The sequence below is a fragment of the Argiope bruennichi genome, chromosome 6, assembly GCF_947563725.1.
Source record: "Argiope bruennichi chromosome 6, qqArgBrue1.1, whole genome shotgun sequence".
Lineage (NCBI taxonomy): Eukaryota > Metazoa > Arthropoda > Arachnida > Araneae > Araneidae > Argiope > Argiope bruennichi.
The window spans coordinates 75,469,183-75,496,323 of record NC_079156.1 but is presented as its reverse complement, the minus strand read 5'-3'; the positions used below and the strand labels follow the sequence as shown (position 1 = coordinate 75,496,323).

Sequence of the window (27,141 nt, the reverse complement as noted above, 5' to 3'; positions counted from 1 at the left end):
CAAAGCTTTCGTTAAAAAAAAAAAAAAAAAAAAAGGAAGAAAGAAAGAAATCGTTCCTCTGATGAAAATATGAGAAACGTCAAAGCATTAATTTGTATAATAGACTCTTAGAGCGTCTTTTATATAAACAATTTAAAAAAATCGACTGAACCCCTTAAAGGACTATAACTAAAAAAAAAAAAAATTTTTTGTTTGTTTATGAAGAGTCCAAGAACACAAAAAGGTTTATTCGAATACAGTTTTGTACCTTAATGATAGTACGACACTTGAAAAGCTATATTCACTCTTAAGAAAGAAAAAAAAGAAAGAAAAAGCGAGAGAAAAAGTTTTTCTTTTTAGCTTTTGTTGTGCTAAGCAAGGTCAGCGACCGGAAATCACGTGACGTGGCTGCCAAATCTTTCTTCGATACTAATTGGGGAATCTCGCTCTGTTTGATTTTTTTTTTCTCTCTCTTCTTTTTTTATTTTGATTCGTATCTCTGCATATGAGTTTTTACTTTATTATTTAAAATTTTTATTCCGTAACTAAAGTCAAGTTCCTTTGAATTTTTCAAAATAAAGTGGAAATTTAACAATAAATAAAAATTTGGTTAATTCGAAAGAATAAAAAGTAATGTCTGCTTAAAAAACGAATATATGCATTTTTCAATTTTTCATGGAAAGTATATACTTCAACTTATAAATATTCCATAAACACGCTCATAATAATACCTTTGAAATGTTTAATTTTTATGGTCTCAATACCAAGACACTTTCAAAACACCATTAATAATATGTAGCGACAGATATTTATCACCAAAAAACAAACAAACATATATTTTTAAAAGCCACCTCAGATACATATTATATTACAACAAATATTTTTTACATGCTTCACTAGATACATATTTTTTTATTTTATATATGTTTTTATTTTCGTGTGTGCATATTATAGCAGATTAACCATATTAAAAACAACTAATAATTTAAAAGACAATAATCCTAGAAATATAATTTTCCTCACTCGAAAATTAAAAATCAAGTAAATAAAAAAACTAAAAATTAATAATAATAATAATAAAAAGAAGAGTTATTTTATTACAATGTTTGCGTTTTGATTGCTTGGTTACGTTATAAAAAAATAGCTTTTGTGTGTGATTGCGATTGGCTTAAGATTAACAAACAGAATTTTTGTTTAACTTTACTGGGGGGGGGGGGAGAGCAATTGTTTTGATCCAATGGAATTACTTTCTTAAAAATGAGCTTTTATTATAGACAAACAATAATTTTTGAAATGTTATCTGAATACTGAAGTTTCAAGAATACTTTACAAGACAAAATACATAGAAAAAAAATGGATTAAGTTATCGGAATTATTTTGTTGTTGAGCAAAATTTGAAAATCGGAAAAATGGTGCGGCCATCTAGACGATTAAAATAAAAATTATGTGTAAATGAACACTCGATAAAACAGAAATTAAATAAAATCTCTGAAAGTAAATTATACTCTTGTTATTCATTATTCACTGTTATTGTTCACTAACTGTGCCTCAGAAAAACGACCATTACTGTTTTTAACGCAAGCAGTGTAAAAATAGGAAATGAAACGAATTTGTATAAAATAAAATAATACCAAACATTTTTTAAAAGAGGAAAACTGTAGAAATATCGTTTTATTGATGAAACAAAAATATTTTAAACCAATTTCCCGATTAAAAAATTTAAAAATATACGCCCAATCAATTGTTTTAATGGTTATAATTTATCTTAATTATTTCACTTTCTAGCAATAGATCAAAAATTATTTACTTATCGATAGTAAAAGTTCAATTTTAACGAACCTTTGCAACTGCTTAGTTTCCATTACGACTAAATAAGCTATCAATGTATTAAATAATTTAAAAATAAGTTATAAATTTAAATAATCAGTATTTATTTAATGAAATGAGGTAATGTTTTTTAATGCAGATGATCACTACCGAAAAAAATAGTGTTTATGAATATGAATTTTTAATAATGAAATTATGCTCCTCGGGTGACTAACAGATTGGGAAAAGGTGTAAATTACATCAAATAACGGCCTTTTACACTCTCCCCCATTGATTGCATTTGCAGTGACACCTACTAAGGCTGTGAGAAGTTATTTCAGACCAAATTTGTAGGCTTATCAAAATTCATCCAGTAATTTGTTAGTCAATAAAGATTTTTATACATGAGATAAAAAATAATAATGTATTCTACTCTACAGTATTTTTCAACATTTATGAAAAAATATCTAAAAAAATGAGAAATATATATATTTTTTTTCATAAATAAATTTTGCGAAAATTTCGTCAAATCTATATAAATTGCAATAGAATTTTTTCAAAGTTTTCCCTCTTGCAGTTTAAAACTACTATTTAAAAGAATAAAATTTCTTAGCTTCCTCTTGAAAAACCAGTTTCAGAAGCACAGCAAAAAAATTTCAACTTCATGCTCTAAAATGATATTATTAAAATCAAAGTTTTTCAACTCTTTGATCATGGTATGTAATTCATGAATTAAACTCGCTTTTTCGATATTTTCAATGTTTTAATTTCACCATCTAAATAATGGACAAACTGAAACATTTTTTAGGCAAAAATATTACATACTTTTGAAAATTTATTCATATACCGTTTTTATCGAAAAATGTATTTTCTTTTTCTCTTGGACCTAAATAGAATTTAAATGCATCGCTTATTACAGTGGAAACTGGTGAACTCAATTTTATTCGTTCAGAATTTTTTTTTTCTTATGAATTCCATATAAATAAAATAGTTAAAACATTGTAGATAATTCGAATTTCTTTAGCTATTTTAGTTTCAAATTCAAACTAACATTTGAGAATAAAATCGTTTTCGTTTTTGAATTGTTTATTTACTTACGTAAGTTTGGTACATCCTTACTTCGTGCCCTTAATGATTAAAATGGAATAATTGTTTTAGATCATTAATCAAGGATTAGACAGCCATACAATGCATTCAATAAAATAAATAAATAAATAAAAATCAATGTCGATTATTCGTTTTCTTTTCTTTTTTCCCTTCTTCTTCTTCCCCCTTTCTTTTTTTGGGGGGTGTAGAGGGGGAGGGAGATGGGATTTTATTTTGTAGTTGCCGTATTCAAAGTTCTGTAAAATATTATTTGTTAAAACTGCTTATTTATTTCTTGAAATTACTATTTTTCAATTATTTAAATAATTAGTTTTAATTATTATTACATAATATACCAATATAATCTTTTCAATATTACCATTTATTTATTGTTGATTACGTATTATGCATTAAATCAAAATAAATTTTTTAGCCATTTTTAGTCACAAAAATGTCGTTTCTATTTAGATCTTTCGTTTTCCAATTCAAATATTTGAATAAGGCGAATCTTTATCATGGTCCATCGTTTCAAATTAGCGAATCTTCTTTGGTTTCAGTTTTAATGTATTGTTTTCGAATACCTCCAATAAAAGTGCCATTGCACTTCTCTCAGAGAGCCTAATTACGGAAGATAAAATCTTGGGAAAAAGAAACTCTTGATAGGTGTTTTTGAATTCAATAAAATGGGTTCTTTGCACAGAAGACTACCACTTAACAGAAGTAACAATAACAGCAATGTCTGGAAAAACTTGGCTGAAGTCACACGAGGCACATTGTTAGTGTTTTTAAAACTCATTCGGAAATGCGAAAAAAAAAGGAACAAATATGGCTGCTTCTGGCCAGACAGGGTGCGGGCTGAGGTTAGAAGAAGGTCTACTGCTGCTTGGTTTATTTATTTATCAGTTGGCGCACCCTCCCTCAAACCCCTCTGCGCTGCAATTTGGTATTCAGGTAACATTTTGGGCGGAGTGGTTGTTTGCCGGTGGGTGTCGTTTTCCTACTCCTTTTTTTGAAAGGAAGGGGTAGTTATGTCAAGGTTCTTAACTTGCCTGCTGGAGGGGAGGACTCGTGATTAATCCATGTGGGCACGCGATCTTATTTTTCATGCATTCACTCGTTTCCCTAAAGTCGCTCTGAAGACGCAGAAGGTACTGGATGTTGTGGTTTCAAGAGGTTTTACCTTGATGGTGAAATATATTGTGGTATAGTCTTGGTTCGTTTTTGTGAATCAGATCCTGAGCATTAAATTTCTGAATGAATTGAATATCGGCCTCCCTTACAATAGTCATGATCTCAAATAAACAGCTTTTTTATGTTCACCTGTCACATAAATTGTCCGCTCTAAAAGGCCTCGGACGCTGTTTCCTGTCAAGAAATTCCGCCCATTTTTGGGAGACGGTTTGCTTTGTGTTTGTCACAGCACACGCAGGTTGGGATTTTGCACCATTAAAATATGTCCAACAAATTTCTCTGTATTGATTTTTTTTTGTATCATTCTAATCATCATTAGAAAAATTATTGCATAAAGAACATTTTATTTAAAAACACATATTGAAAATTATTTATGTTTTCTTAATAATTTTTAGAAAAAATTTTCAAAAAAAAAATAATAAAATTTAAAAAAAATGAAGAAATTTTAATTTTTATATCATATTTATTCTACCACTACTTTCACTAATTCAAAATCGATCAATCCTTTCATGTAATGGTTTTATTCAAAGCGACTGGCACTAGTTAAATTTTATACAACATAGCGGAAATAATCATTCTATCACATGTTCATTACAATAATGGAATTTTTCTAATATTTAAAAAAAATCTTTCAATTTATTTAATTGAAATTATAGATATTTTAATGAGCTATCTTAGTGTGGCCATATTAGTGTACAATTTTACTTAATTTCAGGGCCATTTAGTAGTTTGTGAGCTTTATTTTTTCTTTGACTTCCTTATACAATTACGATATTTCATATTTTATGTTTAATTCTGTTTAAATCGGATTTTCGTCTTAAACGCTGTTGCAAGCAATGATGACCTAAGGACCGGCTTTACAACCGGAGGTTTCCGTGTTCGATACTTGATAGTATTAAAGATCTGTCTTGAATAAATTGGATGTCCTAGATCAAATATCCTCCTGTTGTTAAGGTGCAGAAGTTTGGAGAGGAGGAGCAGCTGTGGTGTCAATTCTATCATTTAACTGTGATTTAAAATGACAAAAAGAGGGAGTATCTCAGGTATCATCTCTATCATCTGACCACGGTTTAAAATCACAATTGAAATTTAATCACGTAATACTTTGAAATGGAGGTTAATTTAAATAAACTAAATTCTGATATAACTCGATTATTGCATCAAAAATTTGATTTTGACAACAAGTTTATAGATTAAAATAGACCAAATTTAATTTACCTTATTGTGTTTTTGAGTTTTTAAGTTCAAATGCACAAGAAAGAACGGATTTCCCTTTAATGCATTTAGGTGAAAAACGGAGAAAAATCTGAAATTTTCTCACACACATGTTTTTCTTTCACATTTCATTCTCCTAGCTTATTGTTTATTTTAGTTCTCGTTATCACAGATAGACAAACGAAATTCCAAAACTAGCTTTGACAAACTCGGGAATGTCTGAAATGTGCAAAAACCATCTAAATCTCTTAACTGAATATTTAGCCGATCTTATTTCATTCATGGGTATGCTTTTTCTTTAATTTTTCTTACACTTTATAGAAAAAATAATCAACACTCACACATAAGCCACAGCCCGTTTAATGATGAATCAGCATCTCAAGATACGTCTTTAGTGGTTTTACACACCGAAACCCAACTTGACATTGAAACAAAAGGCCCCATTGTTTGCTGATTCTTTTCAAGCCCCTCTAAAAATAAAAAAGGCACGGCGGCAAATAAGAGTTAAGTTGATGAAAGAGGGAGGGGTGAGACAAAGGAAGGTCGGAACGTGGGCGAGGGTGTGCGGAATCCTGTGGAAACGCGGCCCCCGGGAGCGAGGGAGGGCGGATTGAAAAAAAGGACTACCACCACCGCAGGAAGGTCATTGTGGGAGAAAATCACCAGCATGACCATATTTGGCCTCGTTTATTATGCAACAAGTGGTTTCGAAATTTGGACTCGTTGCCGAGCTGAAATGCATTTACAAGGCTTTAAATCACTTCGCGAAAATTACATGCGCGGTCGCTCTTGTTTGGGGGAAGTTGGCGTCGCAGGGTTGGTTGTGAGGAAGTAGAGATATTGTTCTTAGTTAAGATAAGATAGTTTGACACTGCTTTCCCAAACGCTTATAATTATGGACTTTTTAATAATAGAATAATGAATTGCATCAGATGTGGACAGGAAATATGAATCGTAGAAGAATCAGTCCATCGCAAAAGTAAAGTTTTATAGATCCCGCAAATTAAAGCATACAGAAAATTCCATAGCAAATTTGATATGCATACAGAATGTTTCAAAAATCATGAAACGAACCTTAAAAGCAAATTAGGTATGAGAAACAAGTCATTTTTAGATGATGTAGTAATTATAAGTGAAAATCATTATAGATGGCTTTTTTTTTTAAATGAATTTGAGTCATTATAGGAGAAACTTTGAAGTTATATTAAGCCTGTCTTCATACATGATGAAATTTTGAAAACACTTGGAAATTTTTTTGAAATATACTAAAATGATTTATTTTTATGTTTTTATTCAATATTTGCTGCTTTCTGTTCTTAGTCTAGCGGCAATGATTTCCATGCAAAAGATTTTTTTTTCAAAACCATTTATAGTGTTTTAATGTGAGTATTATATACCACTAAAATACAAGATATTGTCGTTTGAAATTTTTTCGCCTTAACATCAAAGATCGATGTTATATTCCATATTATTCTTGAGCGCTTCCTTTACAATACCATATCATTCAAAGATTTCTGCTATTCGTTTGCACGATATGATCAACGGGTTAACATGAGTTCATAAAATAAGTTCCTGTTTAATAATACTCTGTCTTTTTATAATCACCATTGGACAAAGAACTCTTCCCTGTGGTCACCCTTTGCGCAAGTCCATAATCACTACAGTATGAAAAAAAAAGTAATATCTTTAGATGCTTCATTTACTTTTGAAATTTAATCCATCATTTTAGAAATATTCCGTACATCAAGATGGCTTATGAAAAATGCGACTGCAGCCTACGTAACAAATGTCTGAAGAAAAGTCGTCTAGCGACATTATACTTCGCAATCTAATTAATTAGCACATGTACTTTCAATGTTTAGTTTAAATATTAAAGTGGTTATAATCTAATATACAATAACGGATAGACAGTTTTAAATGAAAGAAAAAACTGAAATAAAAATTTATTGAAAAAAAAAAGCGGAGAAGCATCTTATTTCATCAATATCTTCTTAATTACAATAATATATATATAAATTTATTATTTCATGGTTATACAAGAAATATTACATGAATCTAGTTAATTAATAACATATTATTGGATAATTTTTCATTTATATAGTATTTGTTTTATAATTATCCATCTTTAAATTTCTTAAAAAGAGAAAGGTGACTCAGGTTGGAGGATTTTAGCATTCTGTTAGAAAAGACTCAACTCTGGACTGCGAGTTGCGGTTTCCAGAAATAAGTTAATTCAAGTAATACCTGCCATCAATTACCAAACCCCCTTTACAGTACACTAGTTTGATGAGGAAAGAGAAGTTAATGACGAGCCTGATATGTCTACTTGGTCGTCTGTATTTGGATGAGTAACACTCGAACTTGATACTTTACCAAAGTACTCGTCTGGCTTTAAAACGGGACATTAATCTTAAAAATAAAATAAAATTTCTATGTTTATTTAGTACTTAAGTTTATTTTTATGTTTACACTACGTCTACGTTTATTTTTATATTTGAACAGAGTGCTGAACAGACATCACATGATTGACTTAACTTTCTTTATCTTCTAATATACAACTACAAATACCGTTGTGATGTGACGATACACATGCGCGACGAACTTAAAATTAAATTATTATAGCACATTTAAGTATGAATGAATCTAATACTGGATTAGTTTAATGTAATTATATTAACTTTCCGTTTCGTTTCCACAATTCAATGACCATTTAGGAAAGGACTTCGCAACTTAAAGCATGCTCAAAACATGAAGACAATAATTGATACGCCTTTCCTTTTCCAAATTTCTGTGCCAAAAGACATGGGAGGGAATTTATCCATCGACATCACATCTATATATAGAAAACGTTAACGTATGCGGCACAGAAATCGCTTTTATTACTTAATGTCAGATGGCAACCATACGAATTTCAAATAGCTACATTGAACGTTTTTATAGCTGCATTGAATTCAACACTTCGCATAGCTGATTAATGAAGGTACAACGTATTATTAGAAATATTCTAAAGAGGATTTTTATAAGCATTAAAAAATCCATTCAATCAAAGAAAATAAGATATAAAAGAAATCTAGAAATATGCTTCGAACAGGAAGTTTAAACCAGCTGAAAATTTGGCTTCACCGTTGCTATATAGTGAATCACTATGATTTGCCTTTGGAAATTGATGTTCATGAATTTGACATCAATTAACTTACATAAATGGTCTTTGCATAAAGACTCCAAAAATTACCTTTGTAATGATATCAATTTCATTTCGATTTAATTTTTTAAAAATTTTAATAATAATTTTAAATTCTGTTTTATACATAATAAGCATGTTATGATGAAATTCAAACTCATCCATCAAAACATTCAATTGCATGCTTTTGCCAGTTATTAACTCCATTATAGGCTTTTTAATTCCACTTTTAATTCGCAATATATATAAATTTTTTTTTAAGTTTGCGTAATCCAATTATATGCGTAGTATTTGTATATACATTTTTTTTTTAAATTTTCAGTAAAGGGATTCGATTGAACTCATGTTTTTCAATCATATCAAATCAAAAAATTCTTCTCGACAAGTTGGAAGGCAAAGGTAGATTCTTTTACATCTAAGTGCCTATTTGACAACATAAATTGTTGATGTTAGAAATGGTCAAAATTAGGGCTTGAAAATCCCGTTACAGGACCTATCTTCTAAAATATTGCAATTATCGAAAAACTTTAAAATACAAAAATTGTTTGTCTTAATGAGGCTCTAATTTGGGTAACTAGATTGATTTTTCTATCTTCAATATTAAGAAAGTTATAGGGAAATTAAAATCCCCCCTCCACTATTTACACCCCGTTTGAGCTAAATGAGTCCTTTATGAACTCATCTGTGAATTTTGCATTTCTAACAACATATTCCGAGTAAGTTAAAATCGAAATGTAATCACTGCTCTTGTTCACAAGATAACATGGAAAAAGCGTTATACGCTTTTATATATATATAAACTTTTGAACGAATCGTGCTTTGGGGGTTCTAGGGACTATGATCGGTAAAAAACTGAAGAAATTTTCCTTAAGTCTTGTCATGAGAATAATTGCAATGGGTAGTTTTCCTATAGGAATCTACTAAAATAATTTTAGAAAAAAAAAATACATTTCATACTAATCATTTAAAAGCCTAAATGTCAATAATCTAAACAAACCAAATAATATATCAATATAGATATAACACCAACAAACACCTAACTCGTGACAAATGTCAATAACTAAACAATATTCAAGAAAGGCGGCTAATTTTAACATAGCTTTACATATGCGATGCATTTTTTTGTCTAAATTGAGTTTCAAATCTGGAGACGATCGGAACCAAAGCCTTAGCACCAAGTTATAAGGGTTGCTCTGTTTTTGGAAAAGAGTATGCAGAATCAAATAAGAAAAGTTGAATTTTCTAAAACTGACTTCAAAAATATCTGCGTATATAATATTGATCAATTGAACAGAATGCAAACAACAGAATTAAAACAGAATGCAAAGTAAAATGAAGACAGAATTGAAGAAATAGTTAAAAATTTGTCCTGCCTTTCATCTTGATCTTATTTGGTCCTTCATGTGATTGCAAGTTTCGATTCATTGCGGCACGCACTGAAGCATAATTATTGCAATTATGATTGCACACTGAAATTTGCAAGCTAGAGAAGGGGAAATACAGCCGGGGATTATAATGAGATCAACAACTGATGGCGATTTAATGACGCGGAGTTCGTTTCTTTTTAATACAATTTCATAGATCATTAAATTCCCCCTTTTTTTTCAGTTCAATAAAAAACACATTTTTAGGATTTCCTCTTTCTAAATATTTAACCTTCTCCAAAGACCATTAAATGGAGTGTTAATATTGACTCAGTTTCATAACTGAGTCGTAGCTAAAGAAAGGAATTCTTAGCGAATAAAAAAATGGAGAAAGAATATTGGGGAAATTATTTTTTCCGTTATCCATTGTTATCTTGAAAAGAGGACTACAGTAAAATTGAAGGATTATTTAAGCGGATTAACTATCCCCTCTAATATCCCACTTTTCATTTAAACGGACGTTTTTCTTTATAAAAAAGTTATTTCACATGTATAAATGAAATAATCTAAAAATTTCTAAAAATATTTAGTAAAGAGTGAACTGATTTTCTAAATTTTTAGCATTATACAGTAAATCTTAAAAATGAACTGAGGAACGAAAAAAAATTCACCATATTTAACTACATATTGATATTAGAAATACTTATAAGATTTATTTTCTTTGTATCGGATTATGCATATTTTAATTTAATAACAAATTTTCCAAATGAATGTTTCGGATTACGAACATTCATGCTTTTGAAAATAAATAACATCCTTTTAAAATAATAACATTGCACTTTCACGGAACATTTTGTTTACATCATCAATAGATAGGTAAAACTTTTTCCTTCTTCGATTTTTTTAAAGAATTTTTCTTATAGTTTTTGTGATAGATTTAGTAATTTATATCGATCATTCTTGCTAAGAATTTACTCACAGATTTATATTGTAAAAACATAGAAAATGCAATCAACCTCAAGAAATATCGCATCAAATTCTACAGATCGACTGCAATAGTATTAAATATACATATTAGGTTTGTTTTATCTTCAGTAAGGATTAACAATAATTTTGAAATTTATAGTATAAACCTTATTCATAACACTTTCAACAATTTAGAAATACTTGTTTACCGATTCATTTACTTACGAAAAAAAAAATTATTGCGATAAAAGTTTCGATAGTTTGAAAAAATCCATTTTCAAAACAAATTGGTTTTGATAGATAGATATTCTAGACAAAACACTACATCACCAAAAAAAGCTCACCAATCGATCATGTCATCCATAACCATGCACGCGAGGCCATCTACTTTGTGTAAAAGAGGAAAAAATTAGATGATAGTCCCTTTCCTAGTTGTCCAAGGTCCTACCTTTATCTGTTTTTAATAATTACGATAACAAATTAAGCAACAAAAACAGTTCCTTTAATAGTTACTTAACCCCCTTAGATGTTTGAGAAGATTAACGTATGATCCATTTTAATGTTACGAATAACCATTAGGTTAGAAGTGATGCTCTTTTCGTAAATGGAATACTTGTTAATGGTATTGAGAAAATCGGAGAGTCAGTGAAGGTCTTCAACTTGAACATTAGTTTGATTGCACTCATATCAGTTTGAAAACTGATTATTGTCTAATAGTTTTTATTAAATATTCTACAGATCATTAATGGCTATATGCGAAAAATCACAATTTAAGTTGATATGTTTAGAAAAGATAATAGGTTAATTTTCTGTTACGATTATTTATCAAGAGAATTTTAACTAATTTATTTATTAGATTCATGTCTAATTTTGAAGCTTCCTTAGCCCTAAACTGAAAATTACGAATTTTAAATCAAGGTCAGGTAACATTTGAAACCATCATCAAGTATGAGATCATTCAGCGTTTTATAATGTAATTAATATCCATTAGGCTCACAAAATGAAAAGTTTCGGTAGAAACAAGTACCGAGCCAGTGATCCTAAAATCTTGAAGTGGATCATTAGTCGTGAAATGACTGATTTCCTCGGTGAGAGAAAAAAATTAGAGATAAATCTTCATGACTGAAATCTAAAGCTATCATCATGTTTCCATTATTATCGAAGAAATAGGTACTTGTTAAATTGTCTGCTTATTTTTAATCCATAGTTTTAAAAAATAATGTTAATCTTACTAATACATATATACTAAACATGTTTGAAAATGACATCATTAAAAAAAAACACCGACAGTTAGAAATTTAGTAACAACAGCCCCACAATTATCTCCAATATATTATAGGCAATACATTATAGTACAATATAGAATAATAATATAGGTTCAAACGTTTTAAAGAACTTCGACGTAGTCAGTATAGATTCTTACCCAACTTGTATATATCAACAATTTATACTATATATACTTGTTTATATAGCTCGCTTCAAGCGATGTAGAATTTGTAAAACATCTGAAGCAACAATAGTTCTTTTATGGTTCGAATGGAGAGCTTTAGTGTTCTAAGAATCTCTAGCACCGTTCTGTAGCAAACAATCTCTTATTCTTTTATTAGATAGGCTGGAAGTAATACAATTCTTAGTACTTCCCATATTTAAGGCTTAACGATTATTATTTGATTCAAAAGATGACTTTCGGGTACCTTTGGAAGCAACCGCATCACGGTATTCACCACCATATTATTCCATAGATGCTTGTTCAGTAGATAAATTAATTATATAGATAGATATCGATTAGGTTATACATATTCCATAGATGGATAAACTTGTTCATCTGAACCATCAGCAGAGCTAGTATTGCTTCAGGTGGGCGTTCCAGGACTTCAGTATTGTTATAAGATGTATGATACTTTGGAGACAGCATCGACAGACTAAACATTTTTCGTCATTCGTCATTCGCAATTATAGGATTACATTTATTAAAATTCTAATTTCCTTCTACGTATATATCGAATATGGACTCAATATTTCATTCCTTCACACTTATCATCCCTAAATTCGAATTTCATCTCAAATGAAACCACGTATAATCATTTTGAAGTTCTCGAGAATTTTATAGCAAATACTTACTTATACAAAAATAGTATTCGTAATAAACAAAGAAACCATCTACAATAAGAGTCTTCATTAAGATTTATCTTTGAAAACCATTAATTTTATTATCATTTAGTTTGGGTATTCTACGGGCAGTTAGGGTCGTGAAAAAGTATTTCTTCCAAAAATGGACTCATGGACTTTTCGCCATGAAAGATCGAATTATAAAAAGTTTGTCTTAAACAGTAAAATAGATACATTGTCGAAAGGATATTTGCATATTCTAAACTGATATCCTCCGCCCTTCGTACTGAAATAAAAGGAAAGTTTCATTTTGGAAAGGAAACAGATTGTTTTCTTATTTCATTAAGTACTACCTAATAAATCAGACACAAGAGACTTACTTTTGACACACGTCTAATTTTGTTAAAGCTTTAGGTTCATAAAAATTATTATTTAATGTAGATTGCTGTAATTATAAAAGTGTGAAGTCAGATTCCCTTTTTGTTTTTATTCATAACATCCATGGCCACAATGCATAACTTTCAAGGACGGTGCGAACCAGACCGTGTAAAGAAGCATTCCCTTCTGTGTCTGAAACTGAAACAAAACGCTCACAAAAGGAAAGTTACTACTCAAAGAATTAGGCAATTTTTCGTCCTTGATATTAAATGGCGATACAACAACAACGATAAAAAAAAAAGAAAAAAAAATCATAAACAGAAAGAGAAAAATCTCGAGAAAATTTATGAAATCACTTACCCCAACTTGAAGAACTTATCAGATCTCCTTTCCTCCCAAACCTGTGTCACACGACTTCATAGGGGTTAGGCGGGGAGGGTGCAAAAAATGAATCGTTCCAAAAGCGTACATCACCCTTTTTCATACACATTTCCCTAATTCATAGCGCCTAACACAGTAGATAGATACAAGAGCAGAATTTCTGAAGAACTGCCATCCCCCCTTTTTTATACTGTTGTCCCCCAGGGGGGAAGGTTACATGTACCACAAGTCAAAGTGAGTTAAGATGTTCCTAAGGCAGCGCAATAATTATGTCATCTTTGTCGGAGGCTTCTCCACAAGGGGTGGGGATGATGGACGGGGGTGATGAAAAAGTAGTGATAAAAAATCGGCGCTGGAACGGGTGGTGTGGGGCACTGGTTGCTATGACAACAGCTAACAAGGTCTAGAGAATATTAGTGTGAGATCTTTTTATTTTTTATTTTTTTTATAGATATTATTATTTCCTTGTTGAGAAATATATGCGATCGATGAGAGATTTTTTTTCCTTTCCCTACCACTGAATGATTTTTTTTTATAAGAAGTGGGCGATTCTCCTCCCTTTTTAAGAGAAGGGGTGGAAGATCTGAAGAGAAGGGAGGCCAGTTGTAAGTCACAATTCTCCGTTTTTTTTTTGTTTTTTTTTTCTTTTTTTTTTATTGTGTCGTTCCAGGTATGCTTTCATTCTGATTTTTTTTTATATCTTCTTCCCAGTAATATTTCAATGACAAATAGAAAAAAGAAAACTGTTTGAATTTGAAATTTTCTTAAGAAGGACGTTTATTGGAAGAGAAATTATACCTATGAAATGTTGAAATGTCTTTCGCTCATTTTCCACTCATTAGGAAATAAAAGTCTGAAGTCTTTTGAATATAAAGCAGTAATTACTTTTCGAGTGATCGTTAGTTTAAGCGATATAACAATTTCTTTATAAATCATCATTTCTATACATTTTTATTTAATTTGATTTGTTTCATATTTATAAAGAGGATATTTTGTAATCGAATTTTTCTTCATCTCTTGGTGTTCAAGAGTTTTGAGCTTTTATACACTAACAATTAAAACTTGTTTCGGTAACAAGACAAGTTTTAATTTTTCAGAAGTTAATTTTTATCGATTAATTTTAATAAATTTTGATTCCATATTAGTAATATTAACAAAGATTTAGGCAAATTCCGAATCCAGGATTATCTAATATTTCTAACAATGAATTATAAATTAAAAGCTAAAAAGTAAAATCTCTGTTTATAAATTTATTATATAAGTAGAGTTAAAAACATAAAAATTCTATTTATATCTTAATAAAAGCATTTTAATTTTTTTGATAATTTATTTAAGAATTGAATCCAATGAAGAATCGAGGTGCAATCAAATAAACGGTTTTGAAAAACAAACTTATTTTTCAAATACTTAAAAAAAAAAATAAGATATTCAAATATTTTGTAAAACAAATAGTATTAATTTATGCCATGATAAATTTTACTCACATTTGTACCCACACTTGATTGTATTATTGATGGCTCTATCTCTGCGGTTGATGCTGAACTTGTACATAGATCTGGAATAATAAAATTTCATTAAAAAATTATTCAATATAACATTTTATATTCCAATTTCAGAATTAAATTGAAATTACATAGTTTTGTATACTTGATAGACCTAGTACTATTGATATTTCTATATTAAAACAAAATAAAAATTAATTAATAAATTTTACAGTTTTTTTTTTAATGTTCTAAATCAAAATACAGTATTATGAGGAAGGAACTTAAAAATAAGGTTTAATATCGCTTGTTTTATCTTTTCAAATTTCGCATGAACGTGAAAATAAATGAATGCTAGGCAGATTCCCGGAATTCTTTACACAGAATTTGCGTCATTTAGTATCACAGTATCAGGTAATATGCATCGTAATATGAGATTAAAATTTTGAAGAAAATAGAACAACTCGCTGATCGTGAAATTTGGTCAGTTATCTAGCTTTTGATAAAAAGAAACATGAAAACTGTGAATATTCATTTTCAGGTATGTGAAAGTTAAGGTAATAAAGTAATGAGTGGTTATAAAGTTGAGATAATGGTAGAAACTGATGAAGGAAAGTTGTGAAATTGTCCACATTGAATCATACAACGTAATATCACATTTCTCAACTCAAAATTTGAAAAAAAAAATATGTATATATTTAAGCTGGCAGATATTCGATCATCTACTATAAAGTCCAGACCTTGCCCCTAGTGATTATAACTTCTTCTCCCTTCTGAGGAATTTTCCCAGGAAGCAGTCAAGGTGCTTAACACTGACAAAGAAGGTAAAAAGCAATGAATAATAAATTAATCTCGCTGTAGAAATCTACGACCAAAAATTCAATGTCCGTCATTGTAAATGTTTAGATCGACAAGGAAAATATGTATACACTTAGAAGATTGTATGTAACACCAGAAAATTAAACGCCTTGATATATTTACTGAATGAAATATTTCGGTATTGATGAAAATATTTCGGTAAATGCCAAATACATGCAAAATGTATTAAATAATTCGCTATTCTTTTTTTTTTTAATTATTGTGTTCAAAAATAGACGTATATAATTCCAAAATACAGTTTTTTCGAATTTGAGTACGTCTAAAATGAAAAGAATCTCGACAGATTCAAATTTTTGCAGCTGGCAATACTTTCTCGTTTCATTCTTTATATACAAGAAAGTGAAATCAATATACACTGCTATATAGTTTAAAATGATGTAATAAAAAAAATTAAGTGTTCTTATTTTAAAATGTCTTTCTGTTGCAGAGAAAATCACATATATCAATATATGGAATACGCTGCTCATATATCGATAAGCACAATTTTGCCCGTTACAGAGAAAATATTTTAATTCCTTCCTTACCTGTGGCATGTCAATATAATTCATATATCAAATTACAGTGCTTTTAAACTTTTAATCTGAAATTAAGTTATTCTAGAGCCGATGCCACTTTCAGACAAGAGACAGCTTTCGCCGGCCCTTAGCAGAATACTCCATAATAACGGAATTTATATAATTGTAATGTCCAATGGAGTGTGTGATTTTGTTTATCATAAACTTAAAATTTACGGATGCTATTAATAACGAAGAATTAATTTTATGATCCAAGAAGCATTGTTCGTTTTTGTTATAAAGTCAGATCTCGATCCATAAATGATAAATAACCTATGAGCAACAAAAATATTCTGTCTTCTGATTCGAATCTATATAAAAACATATTCTCAAACCAGAAAATGCCGTCGAATTAGAGAAAAAAAAAACATAGTTAAGGAATCTGAACAAAAATAACACTCTCACGACTTTTTTTGTCTTTCTTTTGACTTAGTCATTTTTACTTATTAACTGACAATTTTTTTTTTTTGTAATTTTTTACAACGAAAATCACAGCATCTATTATCCTGAGAATTTTCTCCACGGTATTTTAACTTCCAGTTTCTCCAGCTGTTGAGCAAAGAAAAATAAATCTGTATAAGGACTTTCATAACTGAGCACGTGGGAGAAATTTCAATTACAATAAATACACGAGATCTTCCAACGACCGCAGACTCTGTGTATTTAACCGTCTAGTCTAGAACATTTGCTTGGTTCACAAAGTGAATTCAGACGATTGGTTTAGTTAGCTTAGGGGATGCAGTACAAACATTCCATCCGATATGTCACTTATTATGTCTTTACTCAGTATGGCACGCAATGGTTCGTCTTCGAATGAGAGGTTCTCACAGACAATATAGAAAGTGCTTGCTGGCCACTGGAGATAGAAAGTAAAGGTTCCTTTACTATTACTTTCTCAGAAGGAATTACAACGCATTTGTCTCAGATATAGTTGCAGAAAAATGTTTAATGCAGTTATATGCAATCTTTTTTTTTACTATATTAATGCCGATTATAACATTGTCTTATATCATAGACAAACTAAGGGGAACTTAGTTTTCGCGATTATTAAGTAATTCGTCCAGTAGTTTATGAGTTTATAAATTGAAATCTATTACAGATTAACTGGAATCCCCGGAATTGTTGAGAGCTAAGACAATCTTCATGGTTTATATTTAAATGCAAAAATTACTTTTGATAATAAATAATATTTTTTTGATAATAAATAAATAATAATTTCTTTAATAAATTATTTCTTGATAAATCACTTATAATATCATAATATATAAAATATTTTTATCGTTTGAAACATTTATTTAATTAAATGAAAATATCGTATGACTTTTAAAACCATCGATAGATAAATTCTTTATATCATTAAGTCAAATCAATAGTTGATCCTGATAGTAAATAGTTAATCATTTGCTTTTAAACATTTTCCTCTTAGTATTCCGGTAATAGATCCTGCTTTACTTTCTTGTTTTTTAAAAAAAAGTTATTGTTGCAAATAATATCTTGCACAAATTCTCTTTTAAAACCAATAAAAAAAACGTTTCCAAAAGTATTTAAAGAACTCGAGAAATATCAAAAAATAATGGTAGAGTTATTCAAAGTCTGACAATTGTCTACCAATGAAGTATTTACAATTTCTTTCTTTCTTTTTTTTTTTTATCAAACTCGTCTGTATATATTAAATTTTTCATTACATTTTTGTAAATTAAAAGCAGTTGAAGGGGAAAATATCAAATAAAATTGATATTGCTGAATAGGTAAAGTTTTGAAAATAACGTGGCATAAAAATATTTTTTTCCGAAATAAATTACTCCAAGCAACTGCGGAAAAAAAAGCCAGAACTTTGGTTATTTTCCGGTTAATAGCACACCTAAATAACTTTTGCACTTTGAAAAATCAAACAGGAGCTATATTATTTCTCTTGTTTGAAATAATAAGTACGCAAAGTTTGAATGAATTCCGTCAAATTGTTTAGAAAAGTGGAACATACATATATACATACATAACGCCACAACGATTTATATTTATACTGGAAAGTATATTTTGAAATGAAATTTACGGTATTAGGTTATTTTTTTGGCAGAAAAATAATTAGATGTTTATTGGCATTGTTACAGAGTACAGTAGGACTCAAATTATCCGAACTTCAGTAATCTGGATTCTCAATAATTCAATGCGCTTTAGGAGGGGATGGGGGACAAAGAAAGAAGTCCGCAAACAAAATCTCCTCAAAAAAAAAAAATAATAATAATAAAATAAAATGAAAGGGAAACAATTGACCGTGACTGATATGTCCGAGCAGTGATATTTTTATACAAAATATAAGTGTACAGTATGCAAATAGTATTATTGTAGTGGTCATAAAATTAACAAATATATAAGTAAATCTTGCTCTATGAAATAACTTTTATTTTCTATCATTTGTCGAAATTTTTGAACATTTGATTTTTCAGATCGGATCTGGAGTCAATTAATACGCATACTTTGAAATCTGCATTATCAGTCCTAAACATGAGTTTTTGTTCGGACCAGCATAATGAAATACGTAATACGTTCATAATGAAAGCATACTAAAAAAAAGCTCTTTGATTTCATTTTTTACTTTCGCCATTGCAAGCGTCTTCAGACTTTTTTTTTAAATTGTAGAATGCTGATAGTGTGAAATTTTTTGCATACCTATTTCTTTTATAGCATTTTACATGTTCTTTTTTTTTTTTTAAGTGCAAAACAAAAAAAATTAAAGGACTGACATTTACTAATTTTTACTTTTTTACATATGAAATATTAAAAGAGAACGTATCGGAACTGTTAAAAAATTCTGCCACAAGACTTTGAAGAGTCTCCACATTTTAGACCTTTCTGAATCTAAAAAACACAGTTTTGGTAATATATCATATTTATCGGTCTGTGGATGTGACATCTCAAGAAGCGAACGAACAAGAGAAATTCGGTATGTGGTTTAAGCACCACAGTATAAAATTCTTTCATATTTTGGAAGAAGCCACCTGTTTGTCAATCCGTGAGGATATGAATTTTAATGCAAACGGTTCAAGCCAATGACATGTTATCTTTACATTAAAATGGTATATCTCTATTGAGCATCGTATTTACAATGTCTGGGTCAGTTTGGCGGAGTTTTTTTTTTGCCAAGAGTCAATCTTCGTTACACTGCGCCATGCTTATGGTTAAAAGTAGATGAAGTGATATTAATTAAAATGTTTAAAACTCACCAACAATTGATAAAGCAAATAAAATTGTCTCTAAAAAATTGCTATAAATGTTTAAAAAAGGAAAGAAGAATGAAAGAGATTTTAACCTTCACCGGAAGCTAGATTTTTATACTCGATATAGCAGACAAAGCACTTGAGAAGTGACTTATGACCGTTAAGTATTAAGACAAAACAGGAAATGACAAATACAAGGGGAACAAAGAGATGACTCTTAAAAAATGAAAAAGATTTCGATGGTATATTTCACGCACCAGGTAACCAAGATTATAAATGTAAAATTAATTATGTTCTGGCAATCATATTTAAAAGTGGGACATTCGATCAGAATGTGGTTAACTGTAAAATCAGTATGACAAGTGTGTTCTACCTTCAAAGACCAGATACTTATGAATGAAATGGGTTCTATTCAGGTGAGTCAATTTGGCATCGAATTCTCATATAGGGAGAACAAGCCACAAATCAATGGAACATTGCATGGAATGCCATTTATTTTGGATCTGCAAAATCCATTTTTCCTGTCATGTAGGAAAGAGAAAGGCGCCAAACAAAATACTTTCTAACATCGCTGCATGGAAACCCAGGAGAAATAAGAGAAGAAGCAGATCATGCAGCTACTTCATTAATATAAATTCCCACATAATTCAAACCAAAACAAAAAATCATTACTAAACCCTTTTTTTCTAAAAATCCAAACAGCCAGCGGAAAGAGGTTAAAATTGCAAACTCATGTTTCTTTACTATTCAATAAAGGAATATGTAGAGATATATAAGAAAGCCGAAGGTTTCCTCGAAATTTGATTTCTTATATACTTCAATTTCTCTAACTGTTTGTCTTTCTTAAAACAAGTTTCAAGAAATCATGAGCATAAAAATGGAATAAAAGAGGTACAAAAAATTTATCTAGAATAATTCCTTTCAATTCTATGTCTTATTCCTAACCATAAATAAGGATTTCTTCTTGAGATTAAGAGGTCCCTTCCCTTCACAGAATAAAAATGCTAATGAAATTGGTGCAATTTTGTATCAAAGAAATTTTGGTCATTGAGAATATTTTTTTTCTTAAGATATTTTTAAATTTCTCAATTAAGGTTTTAAAAATTGAAAATTGATGATGATTGTAAACTGCATTCACATTTTGATTGTTTACTTTAAAGAAGAAAAAAATTGTTCAAAATGCCCAACAAAAGGAAACTATAATCATAAACAGATTTCGTGTGCACTTTAGAAAATGAGGTATAAATAACAGAAAAATGTTTTTTTTTTTTCAGAACTTTCTAAAATGAGCATTTCAGTTCTTTTATAAACACTTGATAAGTACTTTTTCTCCCAAGTCTTTGAAGCTATAAACATTCTTTCGGTTTATAGGTGTTTTTCTCCTGAATAATTTTTTTTGTAATACAAAAAATATTAAAAAGATATTGTGGTTTTTTTAATTAGTTTTATTTACTTAACCCAAGATATCTATTGAAATTACAGGATGCAGGTGGCAGAATAACATTTTTTTTATTTCTACAATCTATTATAATATTGGGATGGTTTAGATTTAAAACGATTTTATTGCTCAAAATCTGCTTTAAATACATAATAGGGCATTAAAAATAAGATTATATTTATCAGCATGAAAATTGAAAATCAAGTATCATTATAAAAATGGAACAGTTGAAATTTTTAAAAGTAAAAAAATATATGAATAAATAAATAAATTAGTCAAAGCGAGAAAATGCGTATCAATATTTTTATAGTTAAATCATTTCCAAATCTGTATGAAAAAAGAATATAAATATTTATAGTATATAATTTATAAAAATCTACATTTTATGTCCGATATTTATGCAATCTAGCATAGTGCTTTTCAAGATAAGTAGAAAATTACTATTAACTTTTCAAAATCAAAATGTTAGCTAAAGTATAAAAAATTAAGCAAATTTTTGATTTTCGCACAAAATTTATTTTTACAGCATCTTAAAACTCGAAAGATTATAATTTTAACAATACAAAAATCATTTCCTAACAACCTTTCTTTAATTTTGATCTTTTAAAAAATTATTTTGATTGACGGCTTCAAACATGCACTTTTGCCAACGTTAAAATTATAATTATATATCTAATAAGAATGCGTAGTAATTTGTAGTAAACTAATTCCATTATATTCATATTTTTTTTAAAATTTTATGAAATAAAAGAATGGCATTTTAAATAAGAACATTCTATATTAACAGTTCAACAGCCACGAAAGCCATTAGTAGAGTAAAATAAATTGGTAACCAAATATAGTTAGTAATAAGAAAAAACTGATTTTTTCGCAAACAATAAAGAATATTTCCTATATTTTTTATGTATCTAGTATAAACATGAAAGTGCATGCTCATGCCTAATTAGAAAAAAAAAGTCTAAAATATTCATTATTATGAAAAATTTAATTTTTTTCTTCCTCTTACAAAATTTTGAAAATGAAGATAGTTGTTATTTCTTGTTAGGATATGATTTTTCTCTTTGCTAGTATAAAAAGTTTAGAATCCAAATGCCAAAAAGTTGAAGCTAGGGTTTTTATAATCACAAGTTAAACGAAAATAAAAAAAAAATGTTCTATGACTGAATATCCTCAGGAACTGCAAATCAAAAATGGTCGAACTTATTTGTTTATTGCTTCCTTAGAATTTCAGAAACTACATCTATGAAAATTGTTGATTTAGTATTCAAAATAAAACAATATTTTATCACGGAAAGTACACAAATAGATCAATTGTATCTAATACAAAACAAAATTGGCCACTAACTTTAATATATATATATATATATATATATATTGCTCATTTTAGGAACATAAGTCTGGCACTTTTCGACAATTGTACTTCGCCTAAGAGATTGAGCTCAGAAAGATGAGCAGTTCTTATGCCTCCTCCGCGAATAATCCCATCAATTCATGTTATTGCTAAGTTTAAACATCTCCTACTTTCATTTTTCCTCTTACTTTTTTTTTTCGACTAAATAAATGCCTCCTGGAGTATGCGCAAAAGCGCGAAGGGTTTCCGAATCCGAAAATGAATAGTGCATATAAATAAGTGCATGAAATTTTCAACAATTATATTTATAAAAGATAGATTCTATAAATGAGCTACAAAAGAATAATTAAACTATTACAGAAATTTCATACATACTCACAAATCATATACATTATATGTAAAGTAATACTGAACAATGTAAACATTAGAAATAAAGAGCAAAATAATTTCAGTAATTTCATCTATGGAAAACCAGATGATTAATGGTAAACTTAACGATTAAAAATTCTACAGCTATTAGTTCGTAAATTAATTGTCCTGAAAGCAAAATAAAAATGGATATTGTAGTTTGAAATAAAAATTACTTCTTTCTTTTTCTTGCATAGAAAATTCGAGTAAAACTAGAAAACAGTAAGCATCCACTAAGAATTGAAACTTCCATCTATAAAAAGTTAATCTAATAACCATAGCTTTAAAAAATTTGTCATAAACTGCATCAAATTCATAATAAAATTTATCAAAGCAGTTAGGCATGCATGTATACAGTTGCCGAAGACACATAATGTCCAGTAGCTACGTTTCTGAGCAGTTCGGACATAACGCATTACTTCATAGAGTCGGTCAATCAAACAAACTGAACTTGCTTTCGAGAAAGTAAGCGAAGTGGGCGATTAAACGCATTCGGCAGTGCTGATGACCGATAATCATATGTTTTCACCCTTCCTCGTTCTGCAAACAACAACCTCGGGCATCGAATCACCGTTGACAAACAAAGCAGAATCTTAAAATGTGGGCTACATCCCTAGAAGAATCAGGCAGGATTCCTCCCCAACCCCTCGGCTAGTTCTGTCTTCTCTCTTTAATATAAACTTTTTTTTCTTCTTTTCCGTGTATCAAAGAGCGACATTCTTATCTGTGGGTGTTTGTCTACAGGCTGCCATTATTTCTTAGGCATCGCTTTCGCAATAACAATCTCCCTAGGGGTAACGTCATATCGAGGTCCCTTTTGGCTTAAGAGAGAAAGTTCCCTGTTACTACTCTGCTTCCTTCTTTTCTTCAAGCGACACAAGGGATTGGTGGAAGAGAGGGCGAAGAAAAAAAACAGAAAATGAAATGTGTCGACCAGTCTTCCTTGTCCCTTAGAAAAAGGCCTGGTACGTTTCCGTAGTCCTTTTCTCTTTTTTTCCTTTTCTGTCTTCCCTTTCTGTCTTGCCAGTTTTTTTTTTGTTTTTTTTGCTTCTTTTTTTGCTGTTGTATTATATTCTCCACTGACGGTGTTTTTCTAAAACATAACCCTTTTCGAGTGGGGGGACATTCAACAAATGCGTTTCTGAAACAAAACCAGTCCTTCTTTGAGGAAGCACAAACAATTCGTTTCTCTCTCTCTCTCTCTCTTATTACATGTTATTAAAGTTGATGGGTGTGTTTGGTAAAAAAAAGTTTAAGTTTTTTGGAGGAGAATGGATATTTGGGATGGTAAAACTTCAAAGGTCAACCACTCGGGAGAAATTAGGTTCTGGTTATATATTATTAGTAAATGAAGCAAATCAAGTACTTGAAAACTCGTTTTCAATGATACTACTACAAATTTTGTTTTAAGACTAGAAAAATTTCGTATGTAACAAGTTGTTAAAGAAATTTGATTTTGTGAGTCTGAAATTAACGAAAAGCGTTCAAAAGGTAATTCCGAATTGTACTTAAAAAATTGAAGGATGTCAGAAGGCCATGCTGTAAATGGAAATTTTCTATTTTTGCTTCAAATTTATATTGTAACACCATTTTTAAATAATTTCATATATAAATCGCTTGTATTTATAATGCGTTCGACGGAAAACATCATTTGTACAATATAATATGGAAATCTCCAAATTTTTAACCGTTTTCTATGGATATGGTTATTTTCAAATCCTGTTAAACGAAAATAATATTTTCTGAATGTTCTATCATAATTAAGTTGTCTAGAATACTAAAACTTTAGCTCTATTTAATTCGAACTCAAAACCAAAATTTTATGAGTAAAATTCACTTTAATTTACCTATTATTTTCTTTTAAATTGTGAATTCCAATATAAGTGCATTTCATATTAAAACGATTTTACTCTCTGCATATTTGCAGTTAATTTGATGGAAAATTTCATTTTCTTGTCACATGTTAATATATTGTTACAAAACTCATGACGCTATCCTATCTAAAATAGTTGATTACTGCCTTTACTGTTTATTGATTATTTTATCAGATTAATATATTTCACGACAAGAGATAAAAAACATTGGACTTTCTTTGGAATATTTATAGTTAGTTGTATTGTCAAGAAAAGAAAGATATTTATCTGATATTTAACGAAAAAATAAAAAAATAAAAACTTCGATTATTGCAATTGGTAATCTTATGAAAATCTTAGATTGTATTCTATAAAATGAAAATGCTAAATCGATTGAATAAATAATAGATTAAGGGAATTTCCAGAATTTTTTTTCACTGATTGAATTTTGCTCATCAAATATGAAAAACAAAAATGGAAGTTTCAAAAGATTTTAGCATTTAGTAAAACTTTTAAGACAAATGCGCGCTTTAAAAAAAAGTATAAAAATCTTTTTAAGAAGATATTAGAGCTATCTATAAAGCAATTACGAAGAAATAACTTCAAAATGCCAAATTTGATTTTATTGAAAATCGTGTCCCGTAAGTAAAAGAAAAAAATTAAAGAACGCAAAGAGGAAGTTTCAATCCAATTTTAAGAGCACAGAAAAATAAAATCAACGAACAAAAGGAAATACTTTTAGACACATTTTATTTCATTGTAAATGTTTTACTTTTTCACTGAAAAAAATATCGCAGTAGCTTAACTTAGCAGATTCATTCATTTTAGTTTGGAATTATTACTTATAGCACCACATTTTGAATATTTAGAATAACGGAAGTTGTAATAAATTCATTTCATTTCATAGTGCGGCTATCAGAAAATTCAGAGAATTATTATTCAAATTATTTTTAAACCATATATCTAATAAAATCATGATCATAACTTTCATGAAATGTCCTTAATTGCTTTTCAGCTAATCAAATTTATATTGAAATTATGTCAAATATTCATATCAATTAGTAACGGCAAACCAATTGCAATTCAATTGCAGATTTTTTAAATAGCATATAATAATATAATAGTATAATCTGTGCATCCTGATTCAAACTTAAATAGAAATAACTTTTAGAAATGCATCCATAGTTTAATTAATATCATCTATAGTTTATCACATTAATATCACAAACTTTAATATAAAGGGAGATCGGTAAAGTTCTTTTCAGGCGTTTAAATTTAAAATAGCGTCTCGTGTAACAAGAGGAATGACGTGTACCTATAGTAAAAAGACAATGCTTAATTTATTGAGACAGGTTATAGCGCCCCTAGAGGCGAAATAATGAAGTTACGAAAATAGCTCAAAAATGAAGATCAGACAAAAATGTACGCTATACCTTAATAAAAACATATAAAAATGTTTTATTGAATTATCTGTAAAATTTCATTTCCGATTAAAATTATGAGCTTTCTATGACTTGAAAAAGGATTCGTCCTAAAATTGAAAAATGTGTCATCAGAATTCTTCGGTTATTTTAATGATTAATTTGAACATCTATGAATTTCTTTATCTTAGGGCACTTTAAAGCACGATTTAAGAAATTCCTATTAAAAGTAGAAAAATTGAAACGACATAAGTTTCAATATCTATCGGAAGTACTTGATATGTCCTGAGATTTTTATTAGTGCTAGCTAAACCTATGTGATATTTTTACGTTTCTAGTAGCGGTCATAATCTCTCTCTTTTTTACTCATTTGTTTACCATACTGTTTTTATATATCACCATTAAAACACACTTTTTTTTCATCATGCATTCTATTACAAAATCTTTTGATTTCAATTTCCTGTATTTGCATTTAAATTTGCTATAGATATTTAAGAAACACAGTATACTATCATAACAATTGCATACTTATCAGCCTTTATTATCATTAACAAAAATTCGTTCATTTATTTACCCTTTTGCTTGAAGAAACTACTCGTTTAGAAGGGTAAGTATACTTTATACTGTAGACAAAAAAAAAAAAAAAAAAAAAAAAAGACACAGAAAGAGAAGCATATTAGCTTTTTAATTCTTCTTTTCATAAAATCGACTTTCAGGGACCATTCAATGATCCTAATAGGATGATCCTGGCAGTGTAAACTTTCCTTTCTCTCTCTAACCAGCTTATCATTTCGAAATTCAATATCAACTGTACAGCTGAAAATTTCCACTTTGTGAGCTCTCCTGGCACATTTCCTTGTCGCTCTTTCCTTACACTTTATTTTT

At 29.3% G+C, this 27,141-nt stretch overlaps 1 protein-coding gene across 4 annotated transcripts in view; it reads right to left on the bottom strand.

Annotated features, from left to right (window-relative positions):
• The window catches only part of LOC129972117 (zinc finger protein Xfin-like), a 140,595-nt gene that overhangs the window by 27,276 nt on the left and 86,178 nt on the right, over positions 1-27,141 (bottom strand). For all 4 annotated transcript variants that reach the window (XM_056086112.1, XM_056086110.1, XM_056086113.1 and 1 more), the window contains exon 3: positions 15,141-15,211. The gene's annotated coding sequence lies outside the window, so the exon portion shown is untranslated. The remainder of the gene's footprint in view (positions 1-15,140; positions 15,212-27,141) is intronic.